Raw genomic sequence first — 26,764 nt, forward strand, 5'->3', positions numbered from 1 at the left:
ATTATGGTCTAAATTTCCTGCTGGATTCAATTTACACTACCAAAGAGCCAATTAAGGCTCCTTAGGTCTCTAATTGGCCCTAGCCACAGATTAGAGCACTCTCAGGGCTGATCCAATCTGTGCCAGCTGGAAGTGATCCCTAAATGACCAACTGCCAGCTAAGAAAGGCATTATGTTCAGGCCACTGTCCCTTCCTGTCTGTCCCCCACCACAACATGCCCCTACCTGCCCCTGGTATGCCTCTTGCATAAGAGTTTCAGGGAGGTGGGGCATAGAAGCTGGTTCCATGTCCCCTGGGTACTCCCCCACTCCAGAAGATGAGTCTCTACTCCCTTTGCACCGCTGGAATAGTAGAAAAAGAGAGGAGCAGAAGTGATAATCTGTGCCCATGCTCTGGGTCTGATTTCTTTCAATACAAAGTGACATGGTTGCATGATTCAAATACAATTCTGCTTGTAACCTTGCACCCCTAGCAAGCTTCTGTAGAATTACTGTTTGTGTGTGTGTGTGTGTGTTTTTGTCCAACTCTCAGTAATCTTCTATTGGGTTTGGTAGACTGGGAAATACTTGCAGCTACTGTGTATGACCTCCGTGAAAAGCCCCGGGGAAAGCTACACAAGCCCATCTCGCTGAGCCTTACACAGGTGAAGGGTTAGACTTCTCTCCGTGTGAGGTCTGAATTTCATTGACTTGAAGATGATGCAATTGTCTTGAGAAGGAGCAGAAAGTATTCTGCTTATCTTAAGAACAAAGCTCCCCAATCACACCCAGATGGCTTGAATCTGATTTCATTTAGATTTTTGAACCCACAAAAGGCATACAAATTTATCCTTGGGATAACTGGAAGAGACATTCCAATTAGTAGGGCAGTGTTGGTTTAAGGTGTGGCCCATTTCTGCCATACATGAATCCTGCCAAGGGTCCAGTCCACTGGCTTTTCCTGTGATATTTCTACAACATTGTGTAGGATGTGTGTACAACAGGGATTTCACCTATGCAGACTTTACTTTCTGTGGAATATGGCAGCCACTCTGATTTAGCAACACAGCTCTGCAAAGGGGAAGTGAAGAGTACTTTCTCCAGTTGAAACTAGCAGGGGAACTTGGCAGAATGCAATTACTCATGCTGGGTTTTGGCCAGGATATTGAGTAACACAGGCTAGATCCTCAGCTGGTGTAAATTGGCACCGTTCCATTGACTTCCTACTGATCTAATCCAGTTGAAGATCATGCCCAACAGCTCTTTCATCCCCATGAAAAGTACATGGGAATGTCTAAGGACAAGAAGCAGTCAGAAACTGTCCTGGTCTTATTTAAACTGAAAAATGGTCATACATTGATATTCTAGCTGCAATTTACAAGGTCATCTAGGATTCCTATTAGAGAGCTTTAAAATATTACAAGCCATTTTTAATAGGTCTATATATTTATCAAAATTTGTATGCTGTAGCTATTCATCAGTAAAAGACTGATTAAAATGCCTCGCTACATAGCACCATGTCCAAATGGCCACAACAACAGCACTTCTTACTATGGCAGATCTTCCTTTCCCACATTAAAACACCAAGCATTGATAGGGATAATTCAGGTTGTAGCTCCAAGCAGTTTTTTGGAACCTGTATGTAAATGCTGGGTCCAAAGAGAGAGATGTCACCTTTTTCCTTACTTTTCCATCAAAATGTAGGTAGGAAGAGATCTATAGGTATTTCCAAGAGTACACTATGAGTACTGTATATTTCTTAAGACCAGAAGACATTTTCTCCACCTACCTAATTGTATGGGCGATCCTGCTGATCCTGGCAGTGTCACACTTAGCCTTTGCTATCAGCTCATTGTGCTGAAGCTCCAAAAGAAAGCAAGTTATTGGCATATCTAAATCCCATAACAGACAGCTTTCCATTTCATGTGTGAACTCCACCAAGACGTCAAGCCCGTGCCCTGCTAAAAATCATTGAAGATTTTTAGACGTTAATCTCCTTAAATACTTACCAACAACTAAGTGAAAAGGGGGAAATCAGACATGAAGGTCTAGTTCCTGTTGTAAGAAAGTGGGATGTTTGAAATCTGTGAGTTGCTCAGCTAATAAGTGCTCCTGCTCTAGTATTCTAATCTAAACCACATCACTCTGGTGGTACTGTGTGGTGTTTGAGACAGTTCACTGCTTCTGAACTGGACAGTCTTCAAGTACTGATTGTCATCTACTGCTGGTCACTCGAAATGAGGCCATTTGATGGTTTTAAATCTCTGTCTTCCAATGTGAAATCAACATGGTTAAAACCACAATGGGAAGATTCCCACCACCTTGTTGCCAGAGGTTCTATCCATTTGCTTGTCAGTAACTGGCAAATGATGAAAATTTACATGGCATAGATTGGATCATATCTAATGTGCTCCATCCTGCACTATCTCCATTTTTGTTCTAGAGATCAGTGAAATGGAAACACAATCTTGCTGTTTCTATATCACTGTAAGTATTTATCAATATGATTAGATTGTCAGTATTTCTAGCCTTTCATCTTATTATGCCTGCCAGTGACAACACTTCTGTTTCCTCTCTCCTCCTTCCAGAAAAAGTCTCTATTTGAAACTAAAACCTTTTTTCCAACTTATCTGGACAGATTTAACCAAGACAGATTGTTATCTAGGCAATACATAAGTGTGCACTGATATGTGTGGAACTACTGTTCACACCTCTGACTTAGGTCCTCTGTATAATCAATATTTCCTTGCCAAAGACTTGCCGTTCTAAGGGTATGTCTACACTACCAGCCGGATCGGCGGGTAGTGATCGATCTATTGGGGATCGATTTATTGTGTCTACACTAGACACGATAAAATTGATCCCCAATTGCTCTGCCGCCGACTCCAGAACTCTACCGCAGCGAGAAGTGGAAGTGGAGTCGACAGGGGAGCAGCAGTGGTCAACTCGCTGCCATCCTCAAGGCCAGGTAAATCGACCTAAGATGTGCCGACTTCAGCTACACTATTAGTGTAACTGAAGTTGTGTATCTTAGGTCAACTCCCCCCCACAGCCTAAGAAGAAAAAGAAGCAGTGTTGATCAACATTAAGAGTCCACTTCATGTCCTTGTCCGCTTCCACTTTCCCCGCTGAATGACTAAGAACCCGCAATAACTGAAGAATTTAAAACGGATGAGTCCCACATGTATTTGTGAAATCCCGTTCCCAACAATCCATGTTCTGGACAATGGTTCAGAAATAAACTCTCTTAGTAGCTCGGACTCTGTGAAAATGAGGCTGAGTAGCAACTCTGGCTTCACCTATGGTGAAGAAGAATTTTTCTTCTGTGTCTACTCTGGAGATATAGTCCCCTCCCCAAAACTTGCTGATGGATAGTTGGCAAAACCAAAATAAAAAATATTGTGTACCTTTTCCAGCAGGGGCTGCTCTAGCCATTTTGCTGCCCCAAGCACGGCGGCACGCCGCGGGGGGTGCTCTGCCGGTCGCCGGTCCCGTGGCTCCGGTAGACCTCCCGCAGGTGTGCCTACAGATGCTCCACCGAAGCCGCGGGACCAGCAGGACCGCCTGCAGGAGGTCCACCGGAGCCGCCTGCCGCCCTCCCGGCGACCGGCAGAGCGCCCCCCGCGGCGTGCCGCCCCAAGCATGCGCTTGGTGTGCTGAGGCCTGGAGCCACCCCTGTTTTCCAGACATGCCCTATGCTATTTATATCATAGGCAAGTGGTCCATGCCACTTATTACATGCCACCTGAGGATGGGTTGGGAGGAGGACTCTACTGAAAGTCCAGGGTAGCCGACAATAGCCAAGCAGAGTCAGGAGACATTTTCTGGACAATGAGAGAACTAAAATATGTGGAGTGTAGGATGCTGATTCACTTTGCAAATTGCCAAGGCTTCAAGTGGCTAGTTTTGGTATGGCTGCAGCGTGGGCTGATTTATGATTTCTTATCCTGCCATATATTAGTCTAACTGCCCAGACGTGTGTCTTTATTATTGTTCCGCTTGTGCAGTGATTGTGTCATTGAGGAGAGTGAAAGAATGCCTGCCTTTGTTAACATTCGTCTTGAGGGGTGTGTGAGGATGAGGCGTGTGCTCAATAGTCTGTTTGCTGATGTTATCAGAAGATCCTACAGTGGAATGCATTGAAAAGTTTCCTGTCAGAGCACAACACAGCAGCAAGGCACTGCTTTAAGACAATGTGCTCTCATGTTGAATACGACACGTTAGAACTGAAAGGGAACATCTGAATGATTATAAATATGGAGCCAGCTGGTGTCCATTGGAACGGATGTGGCCATGGTACCTGAAGATTCCACATATTTTTCCAGTGATTGTTCTCAGCACCTCTCCACCAGTCGGCTTTTAACAGTCTCCATGCAGACTATGGCTACGGCACATATTGTTTTATGAGGATATCGGAGAGGCATTTGAAGGAAGTCTCAGAGACAGTAGGCAAAGAGGCTAGCGGGAATCATGTTCTAGCCAGTTCAGAAATAATGTTGTTGTTTTTTTCAAATTGTTTTGGCAACTGGTGAAAGAACAATGCCACTATTGCAAGTCTCTGTTTTAGGTTGTATAAGGTTCTAAACAGACCTGATTATCTTAATTTAGTTAATGTGAAGTATACATTTATAAAGTGATACCGGAGACTCAATAAAGGATTCTATGTGTTGCTCAAGACAGGTCTGAGAGATCTGTCAGGGAGAGTGCTTATTGTTTGAAACATCTCTTTGAAATTACTATAGCTTTCTCACCAGGTTTTTGTAAACCATTGCAGTTATCAAAACTCATTTGAGATGATCTGCTGAACCAATCCCAAAACACATGCAGATAAAGCCTTTATTTCACATTACACCATCCTGCATTCCCCATCGATATTACTTACCATACGTGGTGATTATAGTTCTATGATAAATTTCAGCACTTCTGGTGTGGGCCAGAAACCAGAAGGGACAGGGGATAAAATCTGATCACTGAAAGCTAAAGCAGTGGCTCTCAACCTTTCCAGAGTACTGTACCTCTTTCAGGAGTCTGATTTGTCTTGCATAACCCCAAGTTTCATCTCAATTTAAAAACAACTTGGTTGCAAAATCAGACATAAAAATACAAAAGTGTCACAGCACACTATTACTGAAAAATTGCTTACGTTCTCATTTTGTCTGTATGAAATTTTAGTTTGTACTGACTTCGCTAGTGCTTTTTATGTAGTCTGTTGTAAAACTAGACAAATCTCTAGATGAGCTGATGTGCCACCTGGAAGACCACTACTTACCCTTACCATAGTTGAGAACCACTGGTCTAGGCCCTGAGCTGTGGCCAGTGCTCCTGAGGAGTGGGTAGAAGGCCCCTTGATCCTAGAGCTAATTCACTGCCAGGCTGATCTCAGCATAAATTATAACAGCCATAGGACTGCTCTGTTTTACACCAGCTATCCATTGCCTCAAGAGGGCTGTTCCAGAAACTGGGGATTGCCAGGTCATAAAATTGCTCCCTTATCCCCGGCTGTAGGCCCTGAGACAGGAGACAGAGCTGCTGCAGAGGCTAGCTCAAGACTATGAAATTGTTTTCCAGAAACTATGGTCCATCACCACCTTCTACTCCAAGTGCCCAGCACCTGTCTTTGACCTTGCCTTCTATAACATGCACACACACACACTGATTTCTGTGTGTCTGTGTGTAATTTTTAAACTTCAAAAACTAAACACCCCATTGAGCACACTTCTCCCCTTGGGAAGAGAAAAACAATAAACGTGCCAGATGTTAGTCACATCACTTAATGCGCCACTGAAAGATGCTCAGATAATATGGTGATAAGTGTGGTATAAAAATCTAAATAGACAGACTAGGGGCCAAGAGGGGTGGAGTAGGAACTGCAACATTGACTCTACACTCCCTGAGGAACCCTCAAGTGGCCTGTAAGCCTGCTTTTGGGCTGCCATTACATCAAGCGGCACAGAGTAGTTCCCAGCATACAGGAGGACCTGATCCTAGAAATGGATATAGGTGAGAGTGTGGCTCTTATTTCTCCTCATCTGGTTAGCCGGGCCTAGCTCTCTAAATGAAATTGTCACAGGAATAACAACACTTACCTCTTACTAAGACCTCAGCCCCACGTGCCTTAATTTACTAATGCAGAGCAGCAATGGAGACATTTTGTCTCTCTTGGCAAATGAAGAGCGTTGCCAGACCATCAGCATCTAAGAATGATATGTCTGCCAACCTGACCACTTACACGGTGACTGCAACAAAGACTAGAAGCATATTAAAATCAGGGAAGGTTATGCAAAAGCACATGGAGCAGAACAGAGATTCCCTCTGGGCTCAGCTTGACTTTATTTCAAGTCATAAGCACCAGAGAGTCACAACAAAGCACAACACCTGGCTATCCTTGCTTCCTGCCTCTTTTACCAGTTAGCACCTTGCTAACCACACACCCGAACTTGCTCTTGAGTGATTAGAGTTTGTTGACATCCCCGATCTAGAGTGACAGCCTTGGGACTTCAAAGCGTTACCTACTGCTCTTTATTAAAAAGTAATCCATCGAAACTTAATACGTTATTTTAATATAAATTCGGTTTTGTGAGATTGAATCTAAGGCAGCAGTGGAAAAAAGTGGAGCTTCCTTGCTCTGCATATTGGGTCTTAAATGGACAAATCAACCCCTTTTACATTTTTTCATGAAAAATTAAAATAAACAAATGAATGAAAGCTATTTTATTTAAGAGAATGTTGCACAGAACTGATGATTGGTCATAAAAGGAGCCAGGAGTCCGCTAACACTCAAGCGTGTGTCTAAGTTTGCTCAGAAGAGGAGCCCCATAGAACACAGTGAGGATTTTATTTGCCAGCACGTTACTTCATTTAGAAATTAACATCCATCTTCAGTCTTTCCAGATAATTGTGTCATCCCAAAAATTCACATAATTTCTGGGTTTGTGTCTCCTTTCAAGAATACCAGTATAAATCAAGAGTCACTCCACTGCGATCAGTGGATTGACACCAATGTAAAACTGCTGTAAGTGGGAGGAGAATCAAGTCCTCTATCTAGAACAACCTCTTCTGTTTTATATATCTCTTCATTTTATTACTTTAATAAAGACCAACATGTTTGCAGCTTGGGGAATTCTGCTGATGTCTGAGAGAAATTTGATGCCAGACTGCAGGGCCAGATCCTCAGCTACTGTACATTGGCATAGCTTCACTGAAGTCCATAACTAATGTAATTGAAGTCTATATAGTGACACCAATTTACATCATCTGAGGATCAGACCCATGTGATGACTTCTTTGGTGCGGCAGGTGGTTTTCTTCACTGCAGCTGCAATTAAATCTGGCTAAAAGGATTTATTAGAATTGTAAATTACTGTATTTGTTCACTGGGTGGCTTCATTTATTTGCATTGTAAGAAAGCCTTTGTTTGAGTTTCATGCATATATCCATTTTAAGAGCTCCTGTCTTTCTTAAAAGCACAACTAATGCTTGGATTAAGTGAGACTGGATGTATTTCTCAGATGGAACAAAAATAACATAATGGGTTATTAGAGCTATTTTGGGAATACACATTGATTGCAAATACAGTCCTCAGAAATGCACTTAGAGAATGGGCTCAAAGAGTTTTTGTAAAATGAATTCCTTCCTCCAGATAGTAGTAAAATGAATGAGCTGATTTCCCCCCTGCCTTCCACCTTGGGTAGTAATTTACATCTGTGGAAAGTGATCGTCAATCTCCATTGCAATATTCTTCCTGAGTGCTTGACTAAGGGGATAGTGCAGGGGGACTTGTGTAAGGGCACTAAGCTGGCCCCCCTCCTAGCTCAAGACATTGGAATGGGAAGAAGGGGGCTCGGCCAAAGTGCAGTGCACTATAGCTATTTGCTGCTTCTTATGGCCAGTAGGGAACCATGGGAAGCAAAGCATAAGTTAGAAAAACCTTGACGCTGATCTAATTTACATAGGAGCACACATCCTCCCCTCCCCACCCAGCTGCCCCAGAATACAGGGATCACAGTGGTGGCTTAAGGCCACCTCTGCTCCTCACTGTTCCTTTCCTGTGCTGAGAGAGGATCACATTCACACACAATCAGAGCCAGTGAATGCAAAGTGGGTGTAAAATCTACAGAATTAGAATTCTCCATTCATTGACACTGTTGTGGTAGCATTTCACCCTGACCTGAAATTTATTTTGCACAGCTGTTAATAAAAGGAACCAGGCGGTGGAAAACTGGACCCATAATTGGTGAAGTGACATTTCTAAAAATCACCTGCAGAATCACTCATGCTAAAATATCAAAGTAGCAGAAAATGCCTGTTGCTTTTTTCCATCCTGATGCATGCAGGTTTTGGGGAAAAAAACATTGTTTGTTTCGTAATCATATGTTGTTTGATACTTAGAGCAAATCAATGCTTATTTAAGTTGGGCAGGTACCTTTCCACATCTTCTACTGTACATACACTGTTCAGCAATACTTATTGCTCATTTATGGGCACTCAATGCAATAAGAATGTCCACATGCAGGGGGCTAATGCAAAATAGCTATTAAAGGTAATAATTGGAGATATACCAATCTCCTAGAACTGGAAGGAAGGGAAAAGGAAGTCTAATCCAGCCCCCCCCCTCACTAGCAGCAATTTTTTTTACCCCAGATCCCTAAGTGGCCTCCTCAAGGATTGAACTCACAACCCTGGGTTTAGCAGGCCAATGCTCAAACCACTGAGCTATCCCTCACTCTAGCTAAATCAACACCCTAGCTATTTAGCCCTAACTTTCCTGTGAACTTCCCTGTGAACTTCCCATGCTGACAAGCTCTAGGGGGGAGGGATAGCTCAGTGGTTTGAGTATTGACTTGCTAAACCCAGCATTGTGAGCTCAATCCTTGAGGAGGCCACTTAGGGATCTGGGGCAAAAATTGGTCCTGCTAGTGAAGGCAGGGGGCTGGACTCAATGACCTTTCAAGGTCCCTTCCAGTTTTTTTTCCCTAAAAAAAACCAAGAGTTCTTCCAGATAACAATTGCATCTTCAAAGAGTGTGCAGGTCAAGGAACTTCATGGCTATGTGGATTGGTAATGGAAATAGTGAGCCTCTTATATCTGTAGGTTACCTCTTCAAATCCAGGTCAGGTCAGCATTATTGATTTACCTTACTGTAGCACTTAAGGGCCCCAGCTGAGATTAGAGACATGTTGTGCTAAGCACTGTGCTATACCCACAGTAAGAGACAGTCCCTGCCCCAGTCAGCTCCCAATTTAAATACACAAGACAGAGAAAAGGTGGGAGAAAGAAACCATTATTATCCTCATTCTATTGATGGGGAACTAAGTTGCTGAGAGGTCAAGTGACCTTCCGGAAGTCACACAGGAGATCTGTGGCAGAGCGAGTAATCTACCTAAGGTCTCCAAGCCCTTTGATTTGACCACAATGCCCAGTGTTGACTAAAACAGAGTGCCAACAAGTTGTATCGTTATCTGGCTGAAAGTCACATTTTAGGAAGTTGTTTGCCATCCACCACAAATGTGTCCGGGGTTGAAAAAAATGGCCACAGAATTCACAGGTTTTATGTGCCATTTGCTCTATTTGCAGTGTTCAGGTTGTGGCTCAGAAAGCCAGTGCTGAGTAAATTTAACTGTGTGAAGAGAATGGTATGTACTGTATGTCCAACCACAGTCCCCTTCTGCGTCAACACCTTTGACTGATACAGTATCTACAAGAAAGAGAGACATTAATAGAGTTGATACATGTCTTTGTAAGGATACTCAACACCTAAAAATAGTGATTTTTACAGCACTATCTATAAAAGGCCTTGGCGAGAAGAAAGCCATGAATAGTACATTTTTTCTGGCATGGTGAAGGAACAATGAGTATCCCCTTTGTGTGCTTTCTTCATGCGCTATCTTTTCCCTGGAACCTCTTATTGTTAACTTCAGCCTTGGATATAAGCATTCACAAACTACGGTGATGAACACAATATAGGTACATAGATGAGTAGATTTACCTAGAGACAGAAATCACTTCCACACAGATGACATTAATTCCTCATCCCTTTCTCTAATCCCACTGTCTCCTGTCTATCTGCTGTCTTGATTTGGTCAGCCCCTGGCTATGCCACTATTCATTAGCAAAGTGCTTCAGGTAAATAATAATAATACCTTGCACCTCAGGAGAGCTTTCTAACCAAACATCTTTAAATAATACAGAATTTTACCCTTACAACATCCCTGTGAAGGATGTATTATCATTCACATGCCACAGATTGGTAAACTGAAGCACAGCAAGAATAACAATTTGCTTAAAATCACATATGGCTGTGACACAGCCAGGAATAGAAACAAAGTCTCCTGAAGCCTCATTATCTTCATTAACGATGGACCCACCCTTCCTTCCTCTTTCCCCTAACTCTAACCTTTCCTCCAGATCAAGATCACTCTCCTTAACTGTGATTAAAAACTTCACGTGTTTCTATTGTTTCCTATGTCTCCCTTTTCTGTAAGACTGTCTGCCTATCATAGCTTCTGGCATGATGCCATAATTTGTCCTTTCCTTGACACTGACTCTGTGAAATTCTTATCTGTCTCCATCTTGAATTCTGTTATTTCCTCTATTATGGTTTTCTTTAATTTCTACTCTGAAGCGGTCCAAAATGCTTTTTCCAGACTATTCAATTTCTCCAGGAAGAGGGAGCGTATTTAAGTACCACTAACTCCATCCTTCCACTGTCCTAGCACCAATTTTTTGGCCTTGGTCTTATTGGTCTACTTCATACAGTAATTGCCCTCCTATTTTACAAAACTCTCAATTGACTCACCCTGCACTACCTCTCTGATCTCATGTCCAGCTAAGTCCCCGCCCACTCATTCCACTCCTTCAACCTGATCCTGGTCTTTCTGTCTTGACTAGTACTTCTCATAGGGGGTTCGCTTTCATGTGTTCCATTCCTCCCTCGACAATACTGAGTCACTTCCTCTTGACAAGTCTCATCTTAAAACATCGAGAGCTCAGACTATGATCCAGATCACCTGAGTCTTAGTCTCAAATTCTCTTTAGGAAGGTATGAAGAATATTGTTATATAGAAAAGGAATATATTGTTTTAAAATGTGACTAGCCATCGGGATCTATCTCTCATGAAATAGCAGATCTGTTAATATATTAAATACAGGGCCTTGTTTTCAAAAGCATCCCACAGCCCCAACTTCCATTGAAAATTTAGCCACCTTATTCAGGGCCCTACATGGTAGCTGTGCTCTTTTTTTTAAATCCAGACACTTAGGAGCTTAAAGGGGAGCTTGTTGGACATTTTTGAACAGCTGGCCAAAAATAATGTGTTTGTAGGAGTGATCCCTTTATTGTGCGAACATGATCATTTGTGTACCATTTGGATCATGTTGGGTTACTCTGTCTCAGAAATAAATCTACTAGTACAACAAATCACTTAGCTAAAGTTTAAAGGCAAAAGCCACATTAACATTAAAATATGAACTTTAAACTCAGTTTCCTATTCTTTTACATTCTTCTTTTATAATGAACTAAATTTTTTAAAAGTGCCTAAACTTGATTATCAGTTTGAAAAAAGTAAATATATTAACTGATCTGAAATCATGCAGATACTTTGCCAACATAAGTTTCACAGATGCCAATGTGAGTTGTGAATGAGTAGGATCAAGTAGTTAGGCTTGCTATAGAAAAACTATTTGAAACTCAGTAAGAAAGCCTATAAAAGAGAGAGGAAATATTAGTATCCAAAAAGATTAATAGATTCATAGATTCCAAGGCCAGAAGGGATCATTGTGAGAATCTAATCTGACTCTTGTATAACAAAACCCATAGAACTTCCCCAAAATAATTCCTAGAGCATCTCTGTTAGAAAAAAAAAATCTTGATTTAAAAATTGTCATTGATAGAGAATCTCGCACCACAACTCTTGGTAAATTGTTCTAATGGTTAATTACCCTCACTGTCACAAATTTATTTCCAGTGTGAATTTGTCTAGTTTCAACTCCCAAACCTGGGATCATGTTACACCTTTCTTTTCTAGATTGAAGAGCCCATTATTAGATATTTGTTCCCCCTGTAGATACTTATAGATTGTAATCAAATCACCCCTTAACCTTCCCTTTGTAAAATAAATAGCTTGAGCTCTGTGAGTCTGTCACTATAAGGCGTGTTTTCTAATCCTTTAATCATTCTTGCAGCTCTTTTCTGAACCCTCCTCAATTTATCAACATCCTTGAATTGTGGGCACCAGATCAGGTCACAGTATTCCAGTAGTGGTCACACCAGTGCCAAACAAGAGGTAAAATAACCTCTGTACGCTTGCATCCCAAGATCTCATTAACTCTTTTGGCCACAGCATCACACTGGGAGCTCATGTTCAGCTGATTATCCACCACACCCCACAATCCTTTTTAGAGTCACTACTTCCCTGTATAGAGTGGCCATTCTGTAAATATGGCCCACATTGTTTGTTCCTATGTAGAAGATGTAGACGATACCTCTATATGTCATACTGTATGTTTTTACCTGTGATTTATTTTTTAATATTAAAAATCCTTCTTTAAATCACACATTCCTGATTTGACTTTACTAACATCCATTTAAATCCCTTTCATTTTTGACAACTTGCTGCTTCATTCCAAGTTATTTCCTTTACCTTCAGGTGTTGATGCTTTCAGTGGGTACAAGCAAATAAAGTCCCTGGTAAGCTATCATCTCTCTCCTCTTCATGAAGGTAAATGTCAGGTCAGAACTAAGCACTCATTTATATCTCCATAGCCCATTAATCCAAATCAATTTTTTTATTGACTAATAATCAGATGAACCAGGCAGGAACATTGTTTAGACACATACTAAAAGTGTGCTTGCTACTTAACTTAAACCCTCTAGATCCTAAAATGCCTGGATAAAGCCAAGAATGGATGCAATAAATCAGAGGGATTGATTTTCTACTCCATGACACTGTTGTAACTTCATTGAAGTCCTCCAGGCATCACGGAAGTCAATGGCAAAACTCCCAGAGTCTTTAATGGGACTAGGATTTCACCCAAGGTAATTACATCACTTTTGAATTCTTGGAGTGGAGATCAGGTCCAGGAAGTGTAACTACTATAATGCTGCCACTGGCAACAATTCTGTGTATTGAAATCATTTTACTGAAATAGGTGGGTAGATACAGTAATCAGGACAGACATGGGATGGGCTATACACAGTGTAGTTGTTGCTGTGTTGGTGCCAGGATATTAGAGAGACAAAGTGGGTTAGGTAATGAACAGTTTAGTAACAAAGTAGTGGGTTAAGAAGTTCTGATTCAGCATAGTGAGGAGTAAAGCTTTAAAGTATCAGAGACTCTTTTGTTCAATGAAGTATCTGTCTTCAGCCCCCCAAATATAGTGAAGTGTTCTCTTTTCTCTCCTTTCCTCAGCCCCATAGTGCTGCTGCTCAATCTTTAAAGACTGTCCTGCAAACTACAGTTCCATGGCTACCTATCAAGGTCATGACTCTCTCTCCAGACCAACAGGAACATGTCCTCCATGACCTTTTGTCAGGCACACAATCCCCTCCCTCATTGATGATTCCATCATGGGGCCCAGTAGATCTCCACTACCCCAGATTTAGCACCCTCTGGTATTTTTCTCTCAAAGATGCTCCAGATCATGTTGTGTGCCTCTGGTCTCTGTCTTTCTTACCTCAAACTTCTCTATGCACCTTTATGTCATGGTGATGAATACGTTAAAAATTCATGGATGGATGCATGGGTGAGTAACGCCTATCTCAGCATCCTTGCAAACACGTCTTATAAGTCAACCTGAAAAGTGTTATGTTCATGGCATACACATGGAGAAGTTAGATAGAAACATAAAATACTCTTGCTGGAAAGTTACAATATATTTCTTAGAATTCAGAATGATAACACACAGGAACCCAGAAACAGAGAGAGACAAAGCAGACTGCTTCCTAAAACAAAGAGGCACAAGTCACCCCCACCTTTCTCGAGCCAGGCTATCTGCAGGATGACTCTGCTAGGCCCAGATCACATGCTTCCCTATAGAGTATTTGTCCAGGGGCATGTTCCATTGCCCAATGTTATGTATTCAAGCAATGAAAGGTATATCCTATTGGTGAGATACAGAGGGTCAAAGACAAAAGTGGCCTGGCAAGCATGAGTAGGACTGAGATGGGGGAAGTGAGGAAAGCTTGTCACGGAATTTTCTTCTTTTTGTTGGTTTAGATTTCAATTATAATAATCCATTAATGTAGAATGTGTATTTTTAAAAAAATCTCTATTTGTATTGCTGTTGCAGCAGCACAAACACATCGGTCAAACAAACTCCTCATCTAAAGTCACGGGCTTTCTCCTTCTGTCAGATCAGGAGACAGATAGACTGTAAATGCTGAATGCAACAGCATTATATCACCAGGTCTTTTGTCTTGTGAGTAATTCACTGTAATCCAGTTGCTGAAAACTACCAGGTACCTCCCTTGTACAGTGACACACACATTCCCATTTAGAATGGTATGTTTTTAAGGACCATCAGGTTGCTGAGGCCATAAGCCTCTCATGCGCTGCAGGCTGCTATTTTGGCTGCTGCTGCCATTTCTTTTCTCTAGAGGGGTACTGTTGACAGAGGAGATGATAAGTAAAAGCTTGATGATGATCTCAGGTTTGACAGCTAAGATCAACTGGTCTTTTTTGTTCTAACCAGGCACTGTGTATTCAGTACAATGATGGGCTGATTTCACCGGTCGTTATATTACGCTAATGTGTTCCATAAAGGAAGACCACAGTTATTGTCGTTCCGTCTGAAAGCTGGTTTTGCTTTTTTAAATTTTCCAGATTTAAATGTCAACCCGAAGCGCCAGATGATGCGATTGATCTATAGATTTGATTTGGAATGTAGTATCAGCCCCAGCATTTGCATCAAGCAGGGTATTAAAATGATGTGGATCAGCAGTGACACCAACTGCTGGTATTCCTCAATGAGTCAGAGTCTCGCTGTTTGTACAGGCAGGTATTTCCCTGTACCATTGTGACACTTGACTGTATATCATTCCCTAGGCTTTAGGAAATGAATGAGGTAATAAACTACCATACTATCAGGCTAAAATCTGCTCTCAATTACAGCAGTGTAAATCCACAGTGACTCCGACATCTTTCATGGTGTTACTGAGGATTTACACCAGTGATATTGAAGGTAAAAAACAATCTATTTTCTTCTGTCTAATCATTAGGAAATAGCAAACCATTTACATGTTTGTATGACAAAGAATTATTACCAGGAAAAGAGATAATGAAAAGTTTTGCTTCATCTTTCTCACGTGAGTCACTTAATTGGTTTTGTTCATAGCTAATAAAATGAGAGCCTCTCGGGGAGGGACCCGTGTCTTTTTCATCACCAGAACAGATTTGAGGAATTCTATCAAATCTCTATAATTTCTTCCCAATCTCTTCCACCAAATCCTCATGAAATAGACACTTTCCCCCTGAAATCCCCAGGACCTTTGGATTTATTGGTTTTCTCTGTGATGTGTGCTCTTTGCAATAACCCTGTAAAGCCACTCATTGATTAGGTTAATCTTTTCATAAAAATTCTGTTTGAAAGTGACAGTGCTTAAAGTGTGCCCACGTTAAGAGATGAATATTTAAAAGTTCCCTTAATAATGATTGTGAGTCACATTCAGACCTGAGTGGATAAAAGCAAACAACTTTCTGTGAAGATTCATTTACATTTTCACCCTCTTCGTGCCCCTTTTGTTTTTCTCCAAACATTTGAGTGATAGAGTTTACCAGCAGAGGATTAGACTCTGTGATCCAAATTCCACCATTGCTCTAATGTGCAAAGGGGCCAGCTGGCAGGGTGAAAGCTCCTGAAGGCCGGTGAACAGCACCGCTGCCGGGGGCATTTTGACCAGACACAGAGCTCGTGGTGCAGAGGGTTTGTTAAGGTGTTCATGGTGGGCTGGGTGTGAGAGGCGGTAGGATGGTCCTGTGCCCCAGCAATTCCCAGTGGGGGATGTGAGTTATGCCAGCCCTCAGGGCTTCTATAGTCTGCACAGGGAACTGGTTTGACCCTCTGGTATTTCCTGAATAGGAGAGACACAGGCTGTCTCCGCTTAATCCCTACACCAACTCATATGATGTGAATCTCCCATATGCACAGTGCCTTCATTGTACAGCCTGATATGAGTGGTGCCCTTCTGTCATGCCCTCGCCTTTCAAAGTAGCTTGTGAGGCACCAATAGTGTTGTAAAAACCTTTTGAGCCCTTGGCTGAGAGGCAGAGATGCACTGCATGCATCCGATGAAGTGGGTTTTAGCCCATGAAAGCTGATGCCCAAATAAATGTGTTAGTCTCTAAGGTGACACAAGTACTCCTGTTCTTTTTGCTGATACAGACTAACATGGCTACCACTCTACCACTCTGAAACCAGGCAGAGAACTTCAATTCAACATTTATCATTAGTATTTATTATTTTATATGTATTATTCATTTTTAAAGCATTTCACACCTTTTCTGTATAAAACACTCAAGTCTGTGTCTTCTTGTTCTGAATGTGATCATCTCAAACTGGATTGTTATTGGTTAGGAGGTATTGATAACAGGAAACCTAAATTTTATCAGCCTGAATCAGACCTTGAAAACAAGGCCTGGCTTTGAAGTCAGGTTTTATCTGAAGTTAAAGTTTTTATCTGCGAGTGTGGTGACTAAATCTGTATGCTTTAATAGACAACTGATAAAGACTCAGAGGAGTTCTACCGAGCACCTTTCAATTGCACTTGCTGACCATCCTTTCGTCGCATGCAGCCACACCACTCGGTAGAAAATCTGAGGGACATGATTGACCCCAGTACGAAAAGTCTCAGTGTGTTCGTGTGCATGATCGTGTGTGTGTGTGTACATGTGTATAATGCTCTCTGTGTCCAAGTGTCCTATGCTTCCCACCAGGATTTATATTCTCTCTACCCCTGTTGGGTCCAGTCTTCCCAGCAGGAGTATCTCCCACCTGTAACTTCCGAACCACCCACCATAGCTTTGTGAGAGAGGTTGTACAGGTGTCCGCTGCCTTCTCCCACACGCTACAGGCCTATGGGGAGGGACCTCCCCGCCCCACATCCCTGGGAGAGGAGACATTGTTAACAGCAACATGTACTCTTCCCTCTGACTCCCCTGGCTGGCTGAATTTGGTGCTGCCTCTGCCTTTCACATCAGTCAGCCAAACTGTTTCCTCTTCTGCTTCTCTCTTGCCTCATCCTCACCACAGGTGTGTAGGGGGGGACGTGTCTCTCCCATCAGTCCCACTGATTGCACATATGGAAGCATGGCCCCAATAAAGAGTGATGGCAGAAAATGTAGCTTATTTGTAGCTTGATGATGTGATGACATCATCACTGGAAGTGTTGCCATTACGGGGTTTGCAGCCCTTTGAGCTTTATTAGAGTTACACTCCTGGGACAGTACTGACACACTTTGGGTTTGCTTATAAAAAGTACCTCAGGACAGGAGAAAGTAGTCAGGGGTTTGTAAAGAAGCCAGAGCTGCTCATCCTGGCTTTAGGGTTTTGAAGCCGGACTTCCATGAGCAAGGTGAGCTAGAACTCACCTTTCAGGCTGGCTTTTGGCTGTTCCAACTGGCCTCAGTCTCTCTTTCTTTTAGAGCCAGATGAGGGCAGGCTGGGAAATATAGATTCCTGTCAGTTATGACTTACCAAACTCTGTTACAGTTAAAGTGTCTGTCAATCCACAGTGGTATTGCTCATTGCAAAGGAAACTGTGTTTCTTGTAATTCTCTGGGTAATAAATACCCATGTTGCAATAGATTGCTTTCAGGTAATGTGCTGCGTAGTCCTCCACTTGGTTGTATTTCTCTCTCTCTCTTTTTTTTTTTCTTCATATTTTCAGGATAAATTTCTGGCTATTTGACTGTCCAATAGTTTCTTCATTCACTTTGGTTATTGTGGAATAGTCTGGATGGTATTAAAGTCCATAAAATGCAGAGTCTGTCATCTAAGCCGTGATCCTGTAAACATACACGTGCTTAACTTTACTACAATGGGTAGAGTCACAGTTTCAGGGTAACTCTTCCCTCTGTGGCCCACCAAAGCCACACACTTTAGGCTCCTGACTCCCTGGCATCACCTCTTGGGTGGAGACCCATGTCTCTCTTCCTCCTGACCAGGGCTTTCTAAGGCTCCAGAGTTCCCTGCTCGCACTGTGATATTCCCAGCAAGCCAGAGTGCCTAAAGAGGCCAGTGTCTGAGCTTTTCTTTCTTTCCAAAGGCTATGAACAGTGCATTTGGTAGCAGTCAAAATTACTGCATAGCTCTTTATAAGCAAGCACATTTATTGTAAATGTGAAAGCCTTACAGAGAAAACATATTAAAACAATGCAAGAACCTGTGAAAATACATGTGAAAAAGCTTACCAGAGTTCACGCCCCAATTCCAACAAGGGCTCTGGTAGATATCAGACCTTCAAAACCCACAACTGAATTTTTCCTGTGGTTATAAGTTCACAACTGTCTCAGATTCAGAACCAGAATACAGGATGGGTAGTTCAGCCATTTCTTCATACAGCTCAGGTCTTTGATTTCCAGTCTCTGGAACTGGTAATCAGCAGACAAACACCTTCTCCTCAGGGTGTAGCTTTAAAAGACTCGGTTTTTGCATAATCGGGGAGGGGAATTTGCATTAACCTCCTCCGAGGTATTCCCCAGGAAATCCACTTAACACATATTGCACCAAAAGTCCTTTCTTGTCTGGCACATTTTCAGTATAGTCCATTGAAGTCCCAGACCTCATGTCACATTTCCCCCTAGATAGGTTACATGAAATCCTGTCCCACAATAGTACATAAACCAGTCATTTAATTCAATGGTTCACAAAAATACTAAAATTAATTCAATGAGTTCTCTTAAGGATGTTGTCATATCTGTCACAATTAGTCCCACTGAAATCAATTGATCAGGGAGTTAATGAATAACTTGCCTGGAAATTGTAAATATTGTTGCAATAGGCTGCTTCAGACAGTGACAATTAAAAATGTATGTAAACCACGTTGCTGTGAAAAAAATTATAGTATAATTACATTTTCATTAATGAGTATGTAGGCTTAGGTTTACCTAGTGTAGTGCAACTATTAATTGAGGACAATAAAGCCATCGGTGATGGATAAAGAAATGTAAACTCCCTTCCTCATTTCCAAAAATTAGTTTTAAGGCAACTAAGCAATCATAGCTTAGTGGTAAAGTTCTATCATGGATTAGAGACTGGTTAAATGAAGAAAATGAATGGCCAATTATCATAATGGCAAAATGTTAAAAGTGGGGTGCTAAGATTCAAGGAACCATACCAGAAGCAGTGTTGATGAATATATTTATTAACACTCTGGTGAAAGGGGGATGTACAATGAGGTGGCAAAATTTACAGATCGCAAAACATTGTTTAGGTTAATCCTGCGGGACATCTCAGTGTACAGTAATCCAGACACAGTCAGCATTACCTTGCATGGTCTGGGGCACTGCACAATGAATACTCCAAGAAGCGTGGTTCAGGGGTAGCAGATAACTAGGAGAGTGCAGGATAGCTGTTTCCAGAGGAGCCATGCTGAAATGGGACCAAGTGGGGACAGAAATATGGGGCCTGTGGGAGATCCGTAAGTTTGAAAGACTGGTCCACAAAAAGGCAAACTCCACCATCATTATAGGACAATTGAGGAAAGCTCTGCAAATGGAACTTGTTGTGGATCCTCTCCTTTTGTGGCTTTTTTTTTCTTCATAAGGGACAATCTGGCTCCATGTTTGTTAAAATTAATGTTAGGAAATTAGGGAAATGAGGACAATTATGTATTTACTTGGGGTTAAGTAAATAAGTATGTCTAAGGGAAACAATCACATGGAAACATGCAAATGCTGATATTGACATCCATGACTAAAGATCATATTTCAGCTTCCAACTATGGCACTGGCTTTCTGTGTGATATTTGACTTCTCTGGGCCCTCAGACATATAGCTCAAAGGGGTAGGGACAGCTCAGTGGTTTGCACATTGGCCTGCTAAACCCAGGGTTGTGAGTTCAGTCCTTGAGAGGGCCAGTTGGGGATTGGTCCTGCTTTGACCAATCCCCAACTAAAGGGGTTGGACTAGATGACCTCCTGAGGTCCCTTCCAACCCTGATAGTCTATGTAGTTTACAGTCTAGGTGGCTTCCATTTCCAATAAAGGAAAACAATCTAAAAAGAAAGACTAACTATAAAGGCTCTTTGAGGGAGAGGAAACAGCAACTCATTCTGCAACATGCTTCATCTAAACCAAACCACAAAATGGCTACTGCTTCAGAACTTCCTACAGCAGGCTGGAAGAGAGAATCAGGCCCAATGCATCAGAAGCAGGAAGCCTGCCAAACAGTCAGTGGAGTACTCTAAGAAGACAAGGCCACTGAAGAGATGCAAACTGAACTCTTTGCATCAGTCTTCTCTGCAGAGGATGTGGGGGAGATCCAAAATCCAAGCCATTCACTTTAGGTGACCAATCTGAGGAACTGTCCCAGATTGAGGTGTCATTAGAGGATAAATTAAACAGTAATAAGTTACCAGAATCAGATGTTATTCACCCAAGAGTTTTGAAGGAACTCAGATATGAAATTACAGAAGTACTAAGTGTGGTATGTTGCTTAAATCAGCCTCTATTGCTTAAATCAACCTCTGTACCAGATGACTGGAGGGTAGCTAATGTAACACCTATTTTTTAAAAAAAAGGCTCCAGAGATGATCCTGGCAACTACAGGTCAGTGAGACTAACTTCAGTATCAGGAAAATTGGTTCAAACTATAGTAAAGAACAAAATTATGAGACATATAGATGAACACGATATGTTGGAGATGAATTAACATGGCTTTTGTAAAGAGGAAATCATATCTCACCAATCTATTAGAATTCTTTGAGGGCATCAACAGCATGCGGACAAGTGTGATCCAGTTGATATAGCGTACTTGGGCTTTCAGAAAGCCTTTGACGAGGTCCCAAACCAAAGGCTCTTAAGCAAACTAAGCAGTCATGGGATAATAGGGAAGGTCCTTTTATAACTCAGTAATTGGTTAAGAAGTAAACAAAGGGTAGGAATAATTGGTCAGATTTGACAACGGAGTGAGGTAAATAGTGGGGTTCCCCAAGGATCTGTACTGGGACCTGTGCTGTTCAACATGTTCATAAATGATCTGGAAAAGGAGGTGGCAAAATTTGCAACGGATACAAGATTACTCAAGATAGTTAAGTCCAAAGCTGACTGCACAGAGTTACAAAGGGTTCTCACTAAACTAGGTGACTGGACAACAAAACGGCAGATAAAATTCATTGTTGATAAATGCAAAGTAATGCACCCTGGAAAAAATAATCTCACTTATACAGACAGAATGATGGGATCTAAATTAGCTGTTACCACTCAAGAAAGAGAGCTTTGAGTCATCAGGGATAGTTCTCTGAAAACATCCAGTCAATGTGTAGTGGCAGTCCAAAAAGCTAACAGAATGTTAGGTACAATAAGGAAATGGACAGATAATAAAACAGAAAATAACATAATGCTACTATATAAATCCATGGTACGCCTGCACCTTGAATATTGCATGAAGTTCTGGTTGCCCCATGTCAAAAAAAGATATATTAGAATTGGAAAAGGTGCAGAGAATGGCAACAAAAATGATTTGGGGGTATAGAACAGATTCCATATGAGGAGAAATTTAGAAGACTGGGACTGCTCAGCTTATAAAAGAGATGACTAAGGGGGGATATGATAGAGGTCTATAAAATTATGAATGGTGTGGAGAAAGTGAATTGGGAACTGTTATTTACCCCTTCATATAACACAAGAACTAGGGAGTCACCTGATTAAATTAATAGGTACCAGGTTTAAAATAAACAAAAGGAAAAGTATCTTCACATAATGCACAGTCAACCTGTGGAACTCATTGCCGTGGGATGTCATGAAGACCAAAAGTATGACTGGGTTAGAAGAAGAGTTAGATAAGTTCATGGAGGATAGGTCCATCAATGATTACTAATCAAGATGGTCAGGGATGCAATCCCATGCTCCAGATGTCCTTAAACTTCCAACTGCCAGAAGAATCTGGCACTGGCCACCATCAGAGACAGGATACTGTCTAGATGGACCATTGGTCTGACCCAATATGACCATTCTTATGTTCTGACAATCTCTATAGTTCTTATTTAGGCAAAATTGCTGCTATCTTCAATGGGAATTGAAGATAGAGTAATGACTGAAGAATCTGTTCCCATCATTGTGTGCATTGTATTTGAGTTAAACTATTAAAACTGTTCTTAGAAGAAACCCCTTAACCCAAGGTTCAGTAATACTAATTTAAAGACTATAGAAACTGAAAGGTGAAATGGCCTCTGCAAAGCAGGTTATTATTTGTTTCAAATTTGGCAAGCATTTATTTGTACTATTTACTCTACGTTATATTGCAGAGGTAATAAAAATTCTCACTTATCTGCCATTAAAGTCTGCTATGTGTTTTATTAGCCATCTCAGTAAAAGAAAAAAAATTGAGAGCAAATTAGAAAAAACAAGAAGGGGTGGAGTTCTACATGGCTAGCCCAAAGTCCATTGCTGCTAATTATGGTAAATGACTGAAGTGTTTTGTTTCATTATCGTCTTTTTCACTGACATTTTTTATTTAAAATAAAAAACTAAACAATCAAACAACTGAAATAGAAGTTATACAAGCAATTTTAAATTGGGTTCCACATGCAAAGAAAAAAGAGTATAGGATGAAGAAGGGGGGATTATAAGGTAGCTATCTAAAATTAGACAGTTCTTCATTATTATTATTATTGTTATTATTATTAAAACTATCTCTAGAAATGTTAAAGTGGGTGTCCATATTCTCTAGGTGCCCTAGATGTAGCATAAAAACACACCCTAAATAAAGCAATACAATTTGACCTACCAACCACCAGTAAACCAGGGAGTTTAAAAACTTAGAGCCCCCTACCCCCAAAGAATACTTCACCTTTACAGTTACATTTGCCCCCCATTTTCAAATGCTTAGGGAAAAGGATGAGCTTTTTCAGGTATCCTGAAAGTAACGCTGATTTAGCTAGTGTCCATTTGTGTTGGTTAGTTGAAGTGATCCAAACGTATGTTCTCAGTTTTTCAACGATAGTATTTTGGTCATCTTAATTACACCTCTTTCAGGAACAATATCATTATGATTTGCATTACAATAGGACATATCGGTATCATCATACAAGGCACTCTAAGTACATATAGTAAGAGATAGTCCCTGCTTGAAAGAGCTCACACACTAAACAGATAAGGTAGATGAAGGATGGGGGAAAGGAAAGTATTGTTATTCCCATTTTCCAGATGGGGAATTGCGGCACAGGGAGATTAATGGCCATTGACAGGAACATTGCCATTGACTTCAGTGGACAAAGGATCAGGTCTTTAGTGACTTGACATAGGTCACAGAGGAAGTCTGTGGTAGAGGCATACCTCCTCAGTCCCAGATCTCCTGAGTTTCATGCCAGTGCCTTAACCATGGGACCATCCTTCCTTGCTGGGAGGTTGTGGTATGTTGGCCAAACAGATCCCTCAGAGAGCAGATCCATGCTGTCTGGAGGTAAAACTATGCATTATTCCTCAAGTCTTAGGTATTCAGAAGAGAGCAAACCATATTTTACTGAAGGAAAATTATTTTACCAATGATATCTGAACAAAAACGTTGATAACACAGTTAATCTTGAATATCTCTGGTATCTACCAGAATAGAACATTAACACTAAAATTACATCAGAGGCCAGAGAAGGCCAAGAAAGCAGTCAGAGAGTGAACCCCTGGCAAGCTTGTTGAACACATTCTTATCCACCATACAAGCAAGAACACCACTCAAAGAGGATGATCCTTCGGATCCTACCCTAGATAATGCTGAAAATGAATCAAAGATGGAGAAAACAAGAAAGGAGTTGTCCTCTGTGGTACAAGCAGCAGACACTTTAGTGGGGCTAGAGCAGTGGTGGGCAACCTGCGGTCCATGGACCACACGTGGCCTGTCAGGGTAATCTGCTGGTGGGACGCGAGACAGTTTGTTTACATTGACTGTCTGCAGGCACGGCCGCCCGCAGCTCCCAGTGGCTGCGGTTCACCCATCCTGGCCAATTGGAGCTGCAGGAAGTGATGCGGGGATGGCAATTTGTTCCTAGGCAATTTGTTCCAGTGTTTAACTACCCTGACAGCTAAGAAGTTTTTCCTAATGTCCAACCTAAACCTCCCTTGCTGCAATTTAAGCCCATTTATTCACCCTTCTCTCCTGTCCCTTCACTACATTACTGTCCTAGATGTTAAGCTCTACTAGGTATGATGCTTGGGCAGATATGCATGCTCTGTCTAGTATCAGGGCACTAGCATTATAACACTGGTAAAGTTTGGGACTTGATGTAACATGTAGATCTTGGCTAAATTCTAACAGAATTTGACTGTTTAGCCATGGCTACCCAGTGACTACCTCAGACTATGGAAACAGCACAAGTCTACAATAGACAGTGATTTTTTTAAAATTATATTTGCTCTGTACATTATGATTCCAAAGCATTTGACAAACAATGGATGAAATTCCCCACTGGTATAAGTCAGTGACATTGCATTGACTTCAGTAGAGTTGGATCTCCTTAAGCCAGGAGTGACTTTGGTCCATTAACTAATAAATACTCACAATACCCGAGAAAGGCAGATACAATTATTGCCATTGTATGGTGGGAAAACAGCACATATTCATTTCATCTTTGGGAATGACATTTTCTATGGTCCCGATCCTGTAAACCTTTACACACGTTTAACTTAAAGCATGTGAGGAGCCTCACTGAAGTAAATGGGACAGCCTACATGCTTAAAGTGTTGACAGGATCAGAGACTATGTTTGGTCTTTAATCAAAGTGGAAAATTTGAGCACAATCCTTCATCAATTTTGGAGTAACCAAAAAAAGGATGAGGGAGGGGAATGTTCACCCACTTTGTGTGATTAAAAAACATGGCCCTCTTTCAACCCCACTATTTTGAATACAGCTACAATCTGAAGCTGTGGAAGTATACTTCAAGACAAGTAGCAGACAATGTCAAAAAGACATCCAGATTTTTACTAGATGAACGTAACACCCTATCCAAACACAATAACACATGGAGATGAGTATCCCAAAATACATGAAAGACTAGGCAGTAAAAATCTTAGGGCAGTACACATATTATTAACCCAGAAACAGCCTTTTTATTACACATTAGCCAGCACTACTAATATTTTGACTTCTTTTACAGGAGGTCATTTGTTAGGCCAGTACTTCTCTTGAGGCAGACCCATTCAATTTGGGAGAAAGAGATGCATCTCTAGCCCTGAAGTAACTATTTTGTAACTGAGTGCAGTAGGACAGACCGCTCCTTCTTTTCAGTTACTTAATATTTTGTTTGGTTTCCCTTTCACTCTTGGGAAGTGTGACGGGACAGCTGCCCCCTCATTGGCTGGCAAAAGGTTAATAGCAGCGAACCAGAGGAAGGCTTAGAAGCAGCCAATCAGGGCCAGGCTGGGCCCTATAAGAAGTACCTGGGACAGAGCAGAGCAGTGCTGGGCAGGGTCAGGGGAGCAAGTGGCGCTCCAGCCTGGCTGGCTCCAGACTGTGGCCTTGATACAAGGGCCAAGTAGGTGCTGGGGCTACGGGGAAGTGGCCCAGGGAAAGCAGGTAGCAGCAGAGGGGAAGGAGAGCCAGTGAGCTGCTGCCAGCTATAGGGTTGCTGGGTCGAGGCCCCGAGTAGCAGGTGGGCCTGCCCCCACCTTTCCCCACTGGCCATCAAGGGAAGAGGCCGGGCAAAGGACTGCAGTTTGCCCCTGAGCGAGGGGCTGGACTAGGGGTTGTAGTTCGCCATGCGGCAAGAGGCCGGGCAGAGGACTGACAGTTCACAGCCATAGGGCCATGCTAGGCTGACCAGATAGCAAGTGTCAAAAATCAGGACAGGAGGTGGGATGTAATAGGTGCCTATGTGAGAAAAAGACCCAAACATTGGGACTTTCCTTATAAAATCAGGACATCTGGTCACCCTAGTCTGTGCCCTGAAGATGACGATGCAGTCTGGGAGCGATGCAAGTCCCCACAGACAGCGGAGATGGTGGAGAAGCAGTGACAGAGAGTGAGACACCACAAGAGGAGTGTGCCCTGCTGATAGACAGAGCTAATTCCTGGAGCAACCAGCAGGAGGTGGTGAGCACGACCCATCACAGAAAGGTAGCACACCCTCACATGTAGCAATAATGCAGGATCGTGAAACTTCATGTGGAAATAGCCCTCACTGAACAGCAGTGTCTTTATTGGCTTTGATTTGTAAAATGTTTGGTATTAACAAAGGTTGGTCTGTTTGAAAACTGCACACTGAGGGCATGCGATGGAATATTTTCTTTCTTGGTGGACACTGAAATACATCATCCTGTGCATACAGGTAGCTACTGTAACTGCACATTTATTGCTAAAGGCAGCAGAAGTCATAAGCTCCACTAGCTGAATAGCTCTACATTAAGTAGTTTGCAAGCTTACTACAAGGCTTATAAATTCCAGAAACAAAGCCAGCAGCACATATAAATATCACAAAGTGAGTAGCTGCGGAGAAAGAGGATTACAAGTTTTCGAGCAGAGCTTGCACTCATTGCAACCTGAATAGTGCTGGGTTTTGGTTTCTCCTCTCCCCTTCCCTGGCCTTGTTTTTCCTTTAAAAAAATACAAAACCAAATGTAATGAAATATCAACCCATTTAGTCC

At 41.8% G+C, this 26,764-nt stretch overlaps 1 long non-coding RNA gene across 1 annotated transcript in view; it reads right to left on the minus strand.

Moving 5' to 3' along the window:
* Nucleotides 1-9,479: 9,479 nt before the first annotated feature.
* LOC120398772 overlaps nt 9,480-26,764 on the minus strand; it is a 57,446-nt gene continuing 40,161 nt past the window's right edge. The window contains exon 4 of the long non-coding RNA XR_005594694.1: nt 9,480-9,672. This is a non-coding gene — a long non-coding RNA (uncharacterized LOC120398772). The remainder of the gene's footprint in view (nt 9,673-26,764) is intronic.

The sequence above is a fragment of the Mauremys reevesii genome, linkage group 2, assembly GCF_016161935.1.
Source record: "Mauremys reevesii isolate NIE-2019 linkage group 2, ASM1616193v1, whole genome shotgun sequence".
NCBI lineage: Eukaryota > Metazoa > Chordata > Testudines > Geoemydidae > Mauremys > Mauremys reevesii.